Here is an 18,347-nt window from a genome sequence, read left to right as displayed (position 1 = left end):
TGAAACGTTATAAATAACACTTTTTTGAAAATTCCAAATAAATCCAAATTTAAATTCAAACTTCTGGCATTATTTTCTTCTGACATTTTTGGAGTGTCATTTTAGCTCCTCTCATACTTTTGAACAAGTATTTGTTAGGGATTTTTGAAATGAAATTCAAATGTGTGACGCCCGGATAGTTACGCTATAGTACCCCTGCGCTAATGATGCCACATCACCACGATTGCAGTTGTTAATCTTGCGATGATTCAAATCCCGTCCAAATTTCAAATTTAAAAATGAAGTCAAACGAATAAAGTTTTCAAAATTCAAAATTAAAATGTTCTTAATGTGACAAATAAATCATGGATATTATTGGTGGAGAAACAACATCTTTATAAAATAATTAAATACCCTAAAGTGATTAAAACAACAGCAAAACAATTAGTTATACTCCTAATATATTTTACAAAATACTAAACTAATTTAATTAGGTGCCAAAGTTAAAGTGGCAGAGGTATATTTAGTAATGCAAATTTGGGTGTTAATCATATAATTTAAAAACAAAGAAAAATTGTGAGATAAAATAAAAAAGTAAAAGAATAATAAACAAAATAGAACCAAAAAAGCAGAAAAGAGAAAAGGCTTTCCCCCCACTGGGCCTCGGCCCAGCCACATGCCAGGCCGGCCCATCCCCACTCCCTTAACCCCCTAGTGCCGTAACCCTAGCTACCAGTCACACCACTCCCCCTCCCACGATCCCCACATCTCCCTCCCCTTCCCCGACTCAGATCGGGATCGGGGGAACAAAAACCCCCACGGCGCTCGACACCGTCCGGAGAAACCCCTCCTCGTCGTCGTCCACGTCGACACCTGAGCCCGGCGCCCCGTTGCCCTCCGACCGCGCCTCGCCGCCGCAACCGGCAGCCACTCGGGCGAGATCCCACGATGTCGCCCGGAACCGCGTCGCCCTCCACCTCGACCGCCTTCTCGCCAGACCTCGCATCCTCATCACCTTCCCCGCCAGCCGCCAGCAAGCCTCGGCGCCCTCTCTCTCCCATCAACGCTGGTGAGGCCTCGGGCCTCTCCCCTTCTCGACCTCATGCCTCGCTCACCGCACGCTAGACCGGCAACGCGCGCGCCCGCGGTGAGCACGCGCTCACCGCGCCCAGCGCGCCCTCTGCGCCGTGCACCCCGCGACCGGGTCGTCCTCGCCGTGCGCCCCTTCCCTGCTGGCTTCGAGGCCACGCACGCCGCGCACCGACGCCCGCGCCCCGCCTCGTCCCTGCCTCCCGAAGCCGCTCTGCACTGCCGCTGCAGCCTCTGCTGCTGCCGGAGGCCGCCGATGTTGTCCCGCACGCGCCGGCCGGCCCCTACCCGAAGCCCACCTTCAATTGCCCGCACCAGCCGTTGCGCCACGCACCACCGCGGTCCCTCCCGCTCGCGCCTGCTGCCTTGGCCGCGCGCGCCTTGCGCCGCGCGTGCCCGCCCCCTCGCCGTGCTATTCCGGCACCCCGCCGTGGCCGGCGCCCCCTGGTAGCCTGGGCGTGCGCCCCAAACAGGCTAGCTCCCAGCGCTCGTGGCCGACGCCCACGCCCGCTAAGGTCCACCGGCCCAATGACATGTGGGGCCTAGCCCCAGAAAAAAAAAGAGAATTAAAAAATAATTAATTAATTAATTAATTAATCATGTTTAATTAATCTAATCAACTCGTTAATAAGTTAATTAAACTCTAATTAGACTAAACAGTCAATGACGAACTAGATCCATCTGTTAGGTTGACCAGGTCAATTGCTGACGTCAACAAACACTACTCTAAATAATGTTGAATTAAATGAATTAAATAAATTCTAAAAATGATTTAAATCTTTTAAAATTAATATAAAATAAACCGTAGCTCGGATGAAAAAACTTTATACATGAAAGTTGCTCAGAACGACAAGACGAATCCGAATATGCAGCTCGTTCGTTCGCCACACATCCCTAGCATAGCGAACATGCAACTTTCCCCTTCCGGTTCATCTATCCGAAAACGCGAAACACCGGGGATATTTTCCCGGATATTTCCCCCCTTCACCGGTACCACCTCTTACCGCGTTAGGGCCCCCCTAGCACCGCTACTTGTTATGTCATGCATCGCTATGCATCTGTTTACTTAATATTTATTGTTTCTTCCCCCTCTTCTCTCGCTAGACACCGAGACCGACGCCGCTGCTATCTAGTACGACTACAGTGTTGACGACCCTTCTCTTTTGCCAGAGCAACCAGGCAAGCCCCCCTTGATCACCAGATATCGCCTACTCTTCTCTCTACTGCTTGCATGTGACGCCCGGGTAATTAAGCTATAGTGATCCCTGCTAATGATGCCACGTCACCTCGGTTACTGTGGATAAACTCGCGTTAGTTTGAAACCTAGTCTGAATTTCAAATGTAAAATAAAGGCAAACAATAAAAGTTTTCAAATATTAAAACTAAATGTTCGGGTGGATACAAATAAATCATCGATAATTATGATAGAGAAACCACATTTTTATAAAAGGTTTAAATGCACTTAAGTAACTAAAACAATAGGTAAAACAATTAAACAAATGCGTTTTGGATTTTTATAAAATACTATGCTATTTTGTTCAGGGCTAAAACCTTTTGTGGTAGTAGTTATAATTGTAACTCTATTTTAGGTAGGGTTTCACTTTTTGTAAAACTATAAAATATAAAACAGTAAAAGAAAGATGAATAAAAAGTGAAGAAAGAAACTAAATAAAAAAAGAAATGAAATGAAAAAAAAGAAAGAAAGAAAAGGAGAAAGACCCCACTAGCTCCCCCCTGGGCTTCAGCCCATTCCCTCGCACCCGGCCGGCCCAGGTGGCCCAGCTGCCACCTCCCCACCTCTGTCACCTCCTCCCCACGCCCCCCACTGTTCGTCTGACCGCGCCCGCGTCGCCGACGGACCAGCTCGCTGCCCCGCGCCGCTACAGGCCCCTGGAGAGGATAAGGGCGCCGATGCCGCGCCCCCTCGGGCTCCCCTCCCCACTTGCCCCCTGCTCTCCTCCTCGATCTCCGCCTCCGTCTCGCTCCTCAGATCCGCCCCCGTCCGAGCGCTTCCATGGCCGTGGCCGTCACGTAGCCGTGGCCACCGTCCTCCCCGCATCGCGCCAACGTGTCACCGGTCTGCCTCGTCGCCCTCCTCGTCGTCCTCGACCGTTGGTTCGAGCTCCGCAACGTCGCAGCGTCGTGGGCGAGGTCGTCTTCTTCCTCCGCCTCGCCGCCGCTCATCCCCAACTCCGGCGACGCCCTCTGCAGCTACTAAGCCGCCAAGGGCCACCGTGTGTGCCGCTCGGTGAGCCCTCGCTCCCTACCCTCTCTCTCTCTCTCTCGACGCCGTTCGCTAGTTGGACGCGCCGCCCCCCCCAACTTGCCCGAGCGCATCGCCGCACGCGCTCGTCGCCGGCAGCCGTGCGGTGACCATTTGGTCCCGGGCTCATGCCTATCGTGCTCAGCATGGCTGTAGGAACCCGGAGCGACCACCCGTGGGTCCTACCGTGGCCAGCATAGGCGTTCCCCACCGCGGCCGAACGCCGGCGTCCGCCCAGCTCGTCGCCGGTGACGCTGCGGCCCTCCGCCGGCCACGCCACCGCCACGGTTCGATGCAGCTCCTCGCTCTCGACCGAACGCCCCCTCCCACGCGGCCTACCTTGCTCCGTAGCGCCGTTTCCGTCGAGCACCCGTACGCGCCGCCGCCTCTGCTCGTCGCCGGTGCCGATTCCGGCCAAGTCCGGCCATACCACCACCCCCACTCAACGCGGCATCGAGTGGCCGTTCGGCTGGACCAAGCTGCGCGCCGAACGGCGCCGTGTAGCGAAATCCCGACGAGGCCCGGGAGCCCCCGCCGCGTTTTGACGTCGCCGGCGGCCAAACGCCGGCCGCCGCCTACGTGGTTGGCCTGGGGCCACCCCAAGGCCACTGCCAGCGGCCCTGCTGGTCCTAGTTGACTGGGTTGACCCAGTCAACTGCTGACGTGGCAGCTACTGCCACTGACATGCGGGCCCCATGTCAAAAAACAAATAAAATTAAATAGATAATTTGCTAATTAATTAAATTAGTTAATTAAACACTAATCTCTCACTGACTACCGGGCCCCACCCACTAATTAGCCTATTTAGTTAGTTTTAAAACTCTGTTAGTACCCTATCAATGACATGTGGGTCCCACTGGACCCACCTGTCTGGTTTGACTGGTCAACTGACCAGTTGACCTGCTGACATCACTATGATGTCATGCCTGCGTCATCATTCACTGTTTTGGATAATGTTGGGTTTAAATAAATAATTAAAATCAGAAATTAATAAAATATTTAGAAAATCATATCTTTTAATCCGTAACTCGGATTAAAATACTTTCTACATGAAAGTTGCTCAGAACGACGAGACGATTCCGGATACGCAACCCGTTCGTCCGCCACACCCCCCTAACCTATCGAACTCGCAACTTTCCCCCTCCGGCTCCTCTGCCTGAAAACATGAAACACCGGGGATACTTTCCCGGATGTTTCCCCCCTTCACCGGTATCACCTCATACCGCGTTAGGGCACCCCTAGCATCACGCTTTGTCTTGTCATGCACCGTCATGCATTTGTTGGCATTATATTTATTGTTTCTTCCCCCTCTTCTCTCGCTAGACATCGAGACCGACGCCGCTGATACCCAGTACGACTACGGTGTTGACGACCCCTCTCTCTTGCCAGAGCAACCAGGCAAGCCCCCCATTTGATCACCAGATATCGCCTACTCTTCTCTATACTGCTTGCAATAGAGTAGTATAGCATGTTACTGCTTTCCGTTAATCCTATCCTGATGCATAGCCTGTCCTTGCTACTACTGTTGCTACCTTTACCTGCAATCCTAATGCTTAGTATAGGATGCTAGTTTATCATCAGTGGCTCTACATTCTTGTTCGTCTGCCATGCTATACAATCGGGCCGTGATCACTTCGGGAGGTGATCACGGGCATATGCTATATACTTTATACTGTTACATTACTTATGATACTGTTCGGAGATGGGGGCTGAAGGGGCAGGTGGCTCCATCCAGGTAGTGGTGGGCCTGGGTTCCCGACGGCCCCCGACTGTTACTTTGTGGCGGAGCGACAGGGCAGGTTGAGACCACCTAGGAGAGAGGTGGGCCTGGCCCTGGTCGGCGTCCGTGGTTACTTCAGAATAACACGCTTAACGAGATTTTGGTATTTGATCTGAGTCTGGCTACTGGCCTATACGCACTAACCATCTACGCGGGGACAGTTATGGGCACTCGACGTCGTGGTATCAGCCGAAGCCTTCGTGACGTCAGCGACTGAGTGGCGCGCGCTGGATTGGACCGTAAGCCTGCTCTTGTATTAAGGGGGCTAGTTATGCTTCCGGCCGCGTACGCAACGTGCAGGTGTGCAATGGGCGATGGGCCCAAACCCCTGCGCCATAGGATTTAGACCGGCGTGCTGACCTCTCTGTTGTGCCTAGGTAGGGCTGCGACGTGTTGATCTTCCGAGGCCGGGCATGACCCAGGAAAGTGTGTCCAGCCAAATGGGATCGAGCGTGTTGGGATATGTGGTGCACCCCTGCAGGGAAGTTAATCTATTCGAATAGCCGTGATCTTCGGTAACAGGACGACTTGGAGTTGTACCTTGACCTTATGACAACTAGAACCGGATACTTAATAAAACACACCCTTCCAAGTGCCAGATACAACCGGTGGTCGCTCTCTCACAGGGCGACGAGGGGAGGATCATCGGTTAGGGTTATGCTATGCGATGCTACTTGGAGGACTTCAGTCTACTCTCTTCTACATGCTGCAAGACGGAGGCTGCCAGAAGCGTAGTCTTCGAAAGGACTAGCTATCCCCCTCTTATTCCGGCATTCTGCAGTTCAGTCCACATATGATAGCCTTATTCCAGTTGATACCAATGCATACATATGTAGTGTAGCTCCTTGCTTGCGAGTACTTTGGATGAGTACTCACGGTTGCTTTCTTCCTCTTTCCCCCTATCCCTTCTACCTGGTTGTCGCAACCAGATGTTGGAGCCCAGGAGCCAGACGCCACCTTCGACGACGACTCCTACTACACCGAAGGTGCCTACTACTACGTGCTGCCCGCTGACGACGACCAGGAATAGTTTAGGAGGATCCCAGGCAGGAGGCATGCGCCTCTTTCGATCTGTATCCCAGTTTGTGCTAGCCTTCTTAAGGCAAACTTGTTTAACTTATGTCTGTACTCAGATATTGTTGCTTTTGCTGACTCTTGTGCCTTTGAGCATTTGTATTCGAGCCTTCGAGGCCCCTGGCTTGTAATATAAAGCTTGTATTATTTTAATTTGTGTCTAGAGTTGTGTTGTGATATCTTCCCGTGAGTTCCTGATCTTGGTCGTACACATTTGCGTGCATGATTAGTGTACGGTCAAATCGGGGGCGTCACAAGTTGGTATCAGAGCCGACTGCCTGTAGGAATCCCCCTTCCAAACTCCTTGGCCGAAGTCGAGTCTAGTCATTGAAAAAGTTTTTACTAACATGGCTGTGCGGCTTACGGGCCCACGTCGCCATCTGGGTGGTATTAGAATCTTTTACTCCTCGATCCTTACTCTGGGATTCTGACTCTCTCCTACTCGGGTTAAATGATTTTACTAAACCTGACTCTAGGTTCTCATAACTACTTTCTCCCGGAGAGCCCCTTATCACAGACAATCACATGCTGCACCAGAAGATTCCGAAGATACTCTCCAATGTTCTCTTGAGACTTTGCGCCCGCCGCCTTTGCAATTCCCTACCACCGAATTATCCCTATGGATAAATAGATACACCATTCGTCCTTACTTTTATTCCTAGCTGATCTTGTTAATGCAAGATACCCCGAAATTCTCTCTATTGTCCCGAGAATACTTTGTGCCTACCGCCTTGCAGTTCTTTGCCGCCTGAATGTCCCTATGGATAAATTCTCGCACCTACCGAGTATCCGCTCATCCCCAGTTGTTTATGTGTTTCACTAAGGTCTTCGAAATAATATTCGATCTTCCGAAAATCCTAAGCAGCTTATTGCCCTTGAAATTCTTGCTTGCTTGCATTATGGTTAATCCCATAAGTCTTGTAATCATTATTGGCATCCCTTGTCATTGTCATTTTGGGTCTTTGATACAATATGGTTGTGAATGCTTGCAATCCTCAGGATTTATCCTTCCGGCTCAGACATCATTTTAAACATGAGCTGGTTCTCGACCAATCGGATTGCCATCGATTGTACCCTAAGCATACGTAACTTATCCATCCTTAATCAAAGTGTTTGCTTCTGATCCATTGGTCGGAAATCATAATTCTTTTGCATTTGAGCTTTGAATTAGTCAGTTGTTTCTATAGTTTGATCTCCTTGCATTGTTTCTTCCTCTGGTTGAGTACCGATGCTCACATCAGATCCTTTGAGGACCACCGGATCCTTTGTTGGATTTTATCCGATAGCGTCCTTCATATTCAATCCCTTTGGAAGTTCTTTCTCCATTGGTAAATCCTATCCTCTGATTGACCAACCATGCTCTGCTTTCGAGCTTGTGGTATTTACTATTGAAGCTTGTGGTATATGTTTCCATGATACCCTGACGGGTTGAACCTATGCTTTCCTTAATATGTGTGAACTCGAAAGTTTTCACGAGTCATACTCTTCTGGTGTTTTGCTAGATAAAATCTCAACACTACAACTTCTTCGAAAGTGAGAGGTGAATGGAAGGTTATACATTGAAGAAGTGGGAGTCGACCTTGAACTTTGTGTTCATGCCCATGGTCACGACGTAGATCCTACCATAGAAGCTTCTTGTAATAATAACTATTTCATTGATATAATATCATCTGGTATCTGTGAACTGATCCTATGCAATCATGGTTCCGACCATATTTTCTCCTTAATACCATTTCTCGAACAAGTTGAAGTACTTGTCTTGTGCAGATCATTGCACTTGTCCAACCTTTACTTTGATCTACCGTCGAGTATTACACTATGATATCTTGATAATGTCATGGTACTACATAACTTCTTATGGGTTCTTCATCAAATGTTATTTCTCCCCTAATCCATTTTTTCTTGGGTTCTGGGTTGTCATCAAACGAGAACACCGAATAGTGAATCGAGTCTGTACTCTGATTCAATAAGTCCTAAGTAATTTTCATTGCTTACGAGTTTAATAACCCTTCAAGTCATTCCTAGCCTGATTGGCCATATCATTATCGTGCAAAAATTTAACTGTGCTACCTGGTCCTTCTTCCCGGAGCAAATTTTTTGATGATGAGCTAAGCTTACGTCGATCTTCCTCGTCATAACACTTCGCCTTGAACTACAAGCTTGTTTCGAGTTTGTGTCATACCCTTGGTTTCAGTAACCTTTCGCTTCATCATTCCTTTGGCTTGATGTCATCGCCGACCGATTACATCTTCATGAAATCTCTCAACAATTGTGTCGTGATCATCATCGGCATTCTGAGCTCTTCCAGGATGTCAATTGAGTTCATGATGAGAAATACCATCCTTGCCCTCGATGATCTGTATTATCATCGACCACTTTATTGACTTCCCTCCAACACAAACTTGTCGTGTTTTGTGTTATACCTTGAGTTCCTTGCTATCCAGCATTTGTTCTTCCTTACCTTGGAGTATTACCATCTTTAATGTCAAGAAAGTTGTGAGAATTTCACCACCTCTTAAGGATTCTTGATACAGGTAATACTTCTCACCATCACCTTTCTTTCTTGGTCCCCGTGTTGGTTCTAACCGGGATACCAACAGGTGAATGGTGCTGTTTGGATTCTGCCCTTCTAGCAACCCTATTGCTTTGAAGTTAATGGTCGAACGTTCATTCTTAGACTATTGATCACTGAATCACCATTCTAACATTTGATCATGCTACCTAAGCCCATACTTTGGGCACCCTTTTCAATTAATGTTTAATTGTGTGTGTTTTTCCTTGAACATACATCGTTTTATCATTTGGTCCTACAAATCTTATCTCCTTGTTCAATAACTGTGGAAATCCATCTTTTTGGATACCTCGATGTATTATTGCTGAGTCCATCAGCCACCTCCTCATCCTCTCCTTGGCTTAATGATGAATCCCTTCGTGTATCCAGAGTCCGACCTTTGCTTAAAGACCATGTCAATGCTATCTTGAAGCATGTCTGTGGTACTCCGATTTTCAACAAGAACATTTGAAGCCCAATGCTAAATGTTTCCTGCTCAATTACCCAAAACACCACTGTATGGGTAATGTCATGAAATCCCCCCCCCTTACCTAAAGGGTTTTCTACATTATATCCTGTCAAGGAAATCATGCTTTGCTTGTCCTTGGGAAGAATATACCCTTGAAATATGTGTTTAAACACATTTTCCTTTCCATTGTTCTGTTTAAACCTGATAATCACTTTTCCTTTCCATTGGTTTGTTTAAACCTTCTTGTGATCTATATTGTATAAGCAGTAATATATCCCTGCTTATGTAAACACCTCGTTGTACCACTCTGTTAGAAGGACCCTGTTACTTTTGTTGATGACATTTTGGTAACACCGATGGACGAGAACTTTGCCTATTGGTCCGCCTCGTTCAACGAGCAGGAAAATGATTCTCTTCGTCCCTCGCCCTTGGTATCGACGTCGTTGCCGACATAATCGACAGGCTACCCTCTGACATGCCTTGCTATCATGACCATGCAAGATGTCACCGCTCCTCCTACTTTTATCCCACATGGTGGGCCCATAACCCACAGTTCCACAGGATCGAAACCTGACTCTCCTGTACACCCCCGGTTTCCAAAGTTATTCCTCGCGCTTGACTTCGTATGTAATTCACGGGTTCACTATCCTAGTAATTTGTATTCGAGCCTGTCATTGTTGCTACAGCTAACTCTCCTCACGCCTGACTCTCCTGTGCTAGCCTTCTTAAGGAAAACTTGTTTAACTTATGTCTGTACTCAGATATTGTTGCTTCCGCTGACTTTTGTGCCTTCGAGCATTTGTATTCGAGCCTTCGAGGCCCCTGGCTTGTAATATAAAGCTTGTATTATTTTAATTTGTGTCTAGAGTTGTGTTGTGATATCTTCCCGTGAGTTCCTGATCTTGGTCGTACACATTTGCGTGCATGATTAGTGTACGGTCAAATCGGGGGTGTCACATTGCATTAGAGTAGTGTAGCATGTTACTGCTTTTCATTAATCCTATTCTGATGCATAGCCTGTCATTGTTGCTACAGCTGTTGATACCTTACTTGCATTCCTAAATGCTTAGTATAGGATGCTAGTTTATCATCAGTGGCCCTACATTCTTGTCTGTCTGCCATGCTATACTATCGGGCCGTGATCACGTCGGGTGTTGATCACGGGTATATACTATACCTACTACACATGATATATGTTGTGACTAAAGTTGGGTCGGCTCATTGAGTACCTGCGGTTGATTCATGAATTGGGGGCTGGAAGGACATACTTTCCCGACGGCCCTCTATGTGGATCTTTGTGGCAAAGCGACAGGGCAGGTTGAGACCACCTGGGAGAGAGGTGGGCCTGGCCCTGGTCGATGTCCGCGGTGACTTCAAGATAACACGCTTAACGAGATCTTGGTATTTGATCTGAGTCTGGCTACTGGCCTATACGCACTAACCATCTACGCGGGAACAGTTATGTGCACTCGACGTCGTGGTATCAGCCGAAGCCTTCGTGACGTCAGCGACTGAGCAGCGCGCGCCGGGTTGGACTGGAACGCCTGCTCTTGTATAAGGGAGGCTAGGTCTGCTCACCGGCCGTGTACGCAACGGGCAGGTGTGCAATGGGCGATGGGCCCAGACCCCTGCGCCATAGGATTTAGACTGGCGTGTTGACATCTCTATTGTGCCTAGGTAGGGCTGCGACATGTTGATCTTCTGAGGCCGGGCATGACCCAGGAAAGTGTGTCCGAACAAAGGGGATCGAGCGTGTTGGGAAATGTGGTTCACCCCTGCAGGGAAGTTAATCTATTCGAATAGCCGTGATCTTCGGTAACAGGACGATTTGGAGTTGTACCTTAACCTTATGACAACTAGAACCGGATACTTAATAAAACACACCCTTCTAAGTGCCAGATACAACCGGTGATCGCTCTCTCACAGGGCGACGAGGGGAGGATCATCGGTTAGGATTATGCTACCCGATGCTACATGGTGAACTTACCATCTACTCTCGTCTACATGCTGCAAGATGGAGGTGGCCAGAAGCGTAGTCGTCGATAGGACTAGCTATCCCCCTCTTATTCCGGCATTCTGCAGTTTAGTCCACATATGATACCCTTATTCCATTTGATACCAATGCATACATATGTAGTGTAGCTCCTTGCTTGCGAGTACTTTGGATGAGTACTCACGGTTGCTTTGCTCCCCCTTTTCCCCCTTTCTATACTCGATTGTTGCGACCAGACGATAGAGCCCACGAGCCAGACGCCAGTGTCGATGACAACTACTACTACTCGGGAGGTGCCTACTACTACGTGCAGCCCACTGACGTCGACCAGGAGTAGTTTAGGAGGATCCCAGGCAGGAGGCACGCGCCTCTTTCGATCTGTATCCCAGTTTGTGCTAGCCTTCTTAAGGAAAACTTGTTTAACTTATGTCTGTACTTAGATATTGTTGCTTCCGCTGACTCATCTATGATCGAGCTCTTGTATTCGAGCCTTCGAGGCCCCTGGCTTGTAATATGATGCTTGTATGACTTATTTTATTTGTAGAGTTGTGTTGTGATATCTTCCCGTGAGTCCCTGATCTTGATCGTACACGTTTGCTTGTATGATTAGTGTATGATTAAATCGGGGGCGTCACAAGTTGGTATCAGAGCCGAATGCCTGTAGGAATCCCCCTTCCACACTCCTTGGCCGATGTTGAGTCTAGTCGATGAAAACTATTTTACTAACATGGCTGTGTGGCCCATGGGCCCATGTCGCCATTGGGTGGTATTAGGATCTTTTATTCCTCATCTATACTCTGGAACTTTGATCTCTCTTCTATTCAGGTTAAATGGTTTTGCAAACTCTAACGTTAGGTTCTTGTAAATACTTCCTTCCGAAGAGCCCCTCATTCCAGATAGTCGCTTGCATCACGAGAAGATTTTGAAGATACTTTTCGAGTTTTTTCAGAGACTTTGTGCATGTCGCTTTTGCAATTCCCTACCACTAAAATATCCCTATGGATAAATGCATACACCCGTTGTTCTTACTTTTATTCCTAGTTGATCTTGTTAATACAAGATGCCCTAAACGGCTCTCCGTTGTTCCAAGAATCCTTGTGCATACTGCCTTGCAGTTCCTTGTCACCTGAATACACCTACAACTTAATCCTCACACACACTGAGGATTTGTTTCTCCCCAGTTGTTCATGTGTTTTACCAAAGTCTTCGAAATACTATTTGATCTTCCGAAAATCCTCAGCAGCTTATAGCTTTTGAAATTCTTTGTTGCTTGAATTGGGATTAATCCCAAAAGTCAAGTAATCTTATTGGCATCCTTTGCCACTATCGTCTTGAGCCCATGTATTCAACAAGTGCGAATGCTCGCAATCCTCAACCAGATCCAAAAATTCATCTTTCCGGCTCAGACGCCATTTTAAACATGAGCTGGATCTCGACCAATCAAATTGTCGTCGATTGTACCCCTAAGGCTATTCAACTTATACAACCCTAATCAGAGCATTGCTTCTGATCCCTTGTCTTGGAATTCATAATTCCTCTGCATTTGAGCTTTGAGTTAGTCAGTTGTTTCTATAATCTGATACACTTGCATTCCTTCTTCCTTTGATAGAGTACCGATACTCACATCAGATCCCTTATGGACCACCAGATCCTTTTTTGGATTTTGTCCGACATCGTCCTTCATATTCCTGAAAATTGTGAGCCTTTCAGCGGATACATAATGCCTTTGGTAAATTGTATCCCCTCCTTTTGTCAACCATGCTCTATTTTCGAGCTTGTATTATTTACTCCAAAAATTTGTGGTATAGGTTCCTAAGATGCCTCGATGGGTTAAACCTATGCCTTCCTTACTTTGTTGAACCCGAAAGATTTCACGGATCATAATTACCTAGTATTGCACCAGGTAAAACTTTCGACAACTAATGTCATTTTCGAAAAGCAAGAGGTGAATGGAAGGTTATACATTGAAGAAGTGGGAGTCGACCTTGAACTTTGTGTTCATGCCCATGGACACGATGTAGATCCTACCATAGAAGCTTCTTGTAATAATAACTATTTCATTGATATAATATCATTTGGTATCTATGAATTGATCCTATGCAATCATGGTTCCGACCATATTTTCTCTTTGATCCCATTTCTCGGACAAGTTAAAACACTTGTCTTTTGCAAGTCAATACACCAGTACAACCTCTACTTTGATCTACTGTCGAGTATTACCTTTTGGTATCTCGAGAATATCTAAGAATCATGTTGCATCTTATCAGTCTTCATCAGCTATTATTTCTCACTGATTCTAATTTTTCATGGGTTCTGAGTTGTTAGTTGCTCAAGAACACCGGTAAGTGAAACGATTCCGCACTCTGGTTCGATAAATCTAAGTAATCTTTGTTGCTTACGAGTTTAATAATCCTTCAAGTCATTCCTAGCCTGATCGGCTATATCATTATTGTGCTAAATTTCAACTGTGCTACCTGGTCCATATTCCCGGAGCACCACTTTCGATGATGATTTAAGCTTACGTCGATTTTCCTCGTCTTATCATTTCGCCTTGTATATATAGCAAGCTTGATTTCGAGTTTGTGTCATACCCATGGTTTCAACAACCTGTTGTTTCATCATTCCTTTGACTTGGTGTCAACGCCGATCTATTACATCTTGAAATCTCTCGACAAATGTGTCGTGATCATCATCAACATTCTGAGCTTTTCCAATATATCTATTGAATTCTTTATGGGTAATACCATCCTTGTCCCTTGGTAATTTCTGTTGTCATCGACTACTTCCTTGCCTTATTTCCAACACAACTTGTTAGCGGTGTGGTTGTACCTTGAGTTCCTGGCTATCCAGCTTATCTTATATCCTACCTTAAATTAATACCATCCTATATATCAATAATGTTGTGAGAAATTCACCACCTCTTTAAGAATTCTTGATACAAGTGATACTTATTACCATCTCCATTCCTTTCTTGGCCCCCGTGTTGTTTCTAACCAGAATACCATTGCTTATTGAATCATCATTCGAACATTGATCGTGCTACCTAGTCCAGACTTCCGGGTGCACCTTCCTATAATTGTTCAATTGTGTATGTTTCCCTCGAGCCTACATCATTATATCATTTGATCTGACTAATGTTATCTCCTTTTTCACATAGTTGTGGAAATCCATCTTTTGGAAACCTTGATGAATTGTCGCTAATTCCATCAGCCACCTCCTCATCCTCTCTTTGGTTTACCGAGGAACTCTAGTTTAGGAGCTTGCTTCCATAGTTCATTTCCTGAGAATCTTACAATGTCATCTCGACAATATGTGTTGCACCTTCTTCTCACGCATCCTGAGTATGAGGTATCCTGACACCAATCAGATCTGAATCTCAGTCAGATATGATGGTTGGAACATATTTTCAAGAGTTATAACATTGGTATTTAACCCAATAAGGTGATGTCATCCTAACAGACCTGCCCGGAGGGCCAATTGTTATAGTTTCCTTTTTAGCAAGGTTAGCCATTCTTCCATGAGGAAATTGTAAGACTTATTCTATAAGTTGTTCCTGATGGATCCTTTGTGTATCCAAAGTCTGATCTTTACCCAGTGACCATGTCAATGCTATCTCGAAGCTTGTCTGTGGTACTCCGATTGTCAACAAGAACATTTGAAGACCAATGTTAAATGTTTCCTACTCAATTACCCAAACACCACTATATGGGTAATGTCATGAAATTTCTCTCACCTTACCTAAAGAGTTTTCTACATTATATCCAGTCATGGATATCATGCTCTGCTTGTCCTTGGGATGATATACCCTTGAAATATGTGTTTAAACACATTTTCCTTTCCATTGTTCTGTTTAAATCTGATAATCGTATTTTCCTTTCCATTGTTTGGTTTAACCTTTCTTGAGATCTATATGATCTAAGCAGTATTATTCTCCTGCTTTTGTAAACACCTTATTCTACAACTCTGTCAGTAAGACTGTGTTTCTATTGTTGATGACACTCTGGTAGCCACCGATGGGTGAGAACTTTGCCTAATGGTCCGCCTCGTTCAACGAGTAGGAAAATGGTTCTCTTCGTCCCTCGCCCTTGGTACCAATGATGCAGTCAACATAACTGACTGGTTATTCTCTAACATGCCTTGCTATCATAACCGTGCCAGATGTCAACGCCCTTCATTATTTTAACCCACATGGTGGGCCCATAACCCACAGTTACACATGATTGAAACCTGACTCTCCTGTACACCACCTGTTCCCAAGGTTGTTCCTCGTGCTTGACTTCGTCTGTAATTCACGGACCACCTGTCTAGTGATCTATTCTGGTATGAGACGCAATACTTATTCTCGTTGCCCTGAAACCCTTTCACCTTCTGATTAGACATCGAAGGATTGCCTATCCGTTTGAAACTTATCATGGTACCTTCTTACTTTTCTCTTGATATCTTCTTAAGTTTCAAATCGAGAGATACTCATGCTTCTTCCCTGAGTTAACCGTATGATGCTCGATCTTGTTAGAATCCGTCCTTATAGAGTTTTCCCTTCTTACCCTTTCATAAGTACGGTGAAGAACCTGAAGGAAGGACGACAACTTCATCATGATGACCTGAAGCAGAGAAATGAAGACATCAGCGCTATGGATCGACCACTTCAAGAAAAGCAAGCAAGACCGAGAAGATTCGTTAGGATTTCGTAACCACACCTTTCCCCCTTATTCCACCTCTTAAATCTCGGGACGAGATTTCTTGTAGTGGAGGAGAATTGTGACGCCCGGATAGTTACGCTACAGTAACCCTGTGCTAATGATGCCATGTCACCACGATTGCAGTTATTAATCTTGCGATGATTCAAATCCCGTCCAAATTTCAAATTTAAAAATCAAGTCAAACGAATAAAGTTTTCAAAAGTCAAAATTAAAATGTTCTTAATGTGACAAATAAATCATGGATATTATTGGTGGAGAAACAACATCTTTATAAAATAATTAAATACCCTAAAGTGATTAAAACAACATCAAAACAATTAGTTATACTCCTAATATATTTTACAAAATACTAAACTAATTTAATTAGGTGCCAAAGTTAAAGTGGCAGAGGTATATTTAGTAATGCAAATTTGGGTGTTAATCATATATTTTAAAAACAAAAATAAATTGTGAGATAAAATAAAAAAGTAAAAGAATAATAAACAAAATAGAACAAAAAAAGCAGAAAAGAGAAAAGGCTTTCCCCCCACTGGGCCTCGGCCCAGCCACATGCCAGGCCGGCCCATCCCCACTCCCTTAACCCCCTAGTGTCGTAACCCTAGCTACTAGTCACCCCACTCCCCCTCCCACGATCCCCACATCTCCCTCCCCTTCCCCGACCCAGATCGGGATCGGGGGAACAAAAAACCCCATGGCGCTCGACTACATCGGCCCCCCTCCCGCCGACGCCGTCCGGAGAAACCCCTCCTCGTCGTCGTCCACGTCGACACCTGAGCCCGGCGCCCCGTTGCCCTCCGACCGCGCCTCGCCGCCGCAACCGGCAGCCACTCGGGTGAGCTCCCACGACGTCGCCCGGAACCGCGTCGCCCTCCACCTCGACCGCCTTCTCGCCGGACCTCGCATCCTCATCACCTTCCCCGCCGGCCGCCAGCAAGCCTCGGCACCCCCACTCCCCATCAACGCTGGTGAAGCCTCGGGCCTCTCCCCTTCTCGACCTCACGCCTCGCTCACTGCACGCTAGACCGGCAACGCGCGCGCCCGCGGTGAGCACGCGCTCACCGCGCCCAGCGCACCCTCTGCGTCGTGCTCCCCGCGGCCGGGTCGTCCTCGCCGTGCGCCCTTCCCCTGCTGGCTTCGAGGCCACGCGCGCCGCGAGCCGACGCCCGCGCCCCGCCTCGTCCCTGCCTCCCGAAGCCGCTCTGCATTGCCGCTGCAGCCTCTGCTGCTGCCGGAGGCCACCGATGTTGTCCCGCACGCGCCGGTCTGCCCCTACCCGAAGCCCACCTTCAATTGCCCGCACCAGCCCGCACCACCGCGGCCCCTCCCGCTCGCGCCTGTTGCCTTGGCCGCGCGCGCCTTGCGCCGCGCGTGCCCGCCCCCTCGTCGTGCTGTTCCGGCACCCCGCCGTGGCCGGCGCCCCCTGGTAGCCTGGGCGTGCGCCCCAAACGGGCTAGCGCCTAGCGCCCGTGGCCGACGCCCACGCTCGCTAAGGTCCACCGGCCCAATGACATGTGGGGCCTAGCCCCAGAACAAAAAAAAGAGAATTAATATATATATATATAATAATAATTAAATTAATTAAGTTAATTAATCATGTTTAATTAATCTAATCAACTAGTTAAGTTAATTAAACCCTAATTAGACTAAACAGTCAATGACGAACGAGACCCACCTGTCAGGTTGACCAGGTCAACTGCTGACGTCATGAAGACGTCAGCAAACACTACTCTGGATAATGTTGAATTAAATAAATTAAATAAATTCTAAAAATGATTTAAATCTTTTAAAATTAATATAAAATAAACCGTAGCTCGGATGGAATAACTTTTACATGAAAGTTGCTCAGAACGACGAGACGAATCCGGATACGCAGCCCGTTCGTCCGCCACGCATCCCTAGCATAACGAACACACAACTTTCCCCCTCCGGTTCATCTGTCCCAAAACGCGAAACACCAGGGATATTTTCCCGAATGTTTCCCCCCTTCACCGGTACCACCTCTTACCACGTTAGGGCACCCCTAGCACCGCTACTTGTCATGTCATGCATCGCTATGCATCTGTTTGCTTAATATTTATTGTTTCTTCCCCCCCTCTTCTCTCGCTAGACACCGAGACCGACGCCGCTGCTACCTAGTACGACTACAGTGTTGACGACCCCTCTCTCTTGCCAGAGCAACCAGGCAAGCCCTCCCCCTTGCTCACCAGATATCGCCTACTCATCTCTCTACTGCTTGCATTAGAGTAGTGCAGCATGTTACTGCTTTTTGTTAATCCTATTCTGATGCATAGCCTGTCATTGTTGCTACAGCTGTTGATACCTTATCTGCAATCTTAAATGCTTAGTATAGGATGCTAGTTTATCATCAGTGGCCCTACATTCTTGTCTGTCTGCCATGCTATACTATCGGGCCGTGATCACGTCGGGTGTTGATCACGGGTATATACTA

Source organism: Triticum dicoccoides, chromosome 3A, assembly GCF_002162155.2.
Source record: "Triticum dicoccoides isolate Atlit2015 ecotype Zavitan chromosome 3A, WEW_v2.0, whole genome shotgun sequence".
Taxonomy (NCBI): Eukaryota; Viridiplantae; Streptophyta; class Magnoliopsida; order Poales; family Poaceae; genus Triticum; species Triticum dicoccoides.
Note: the sequence above shows the minus strand (reverse complement) of the source record.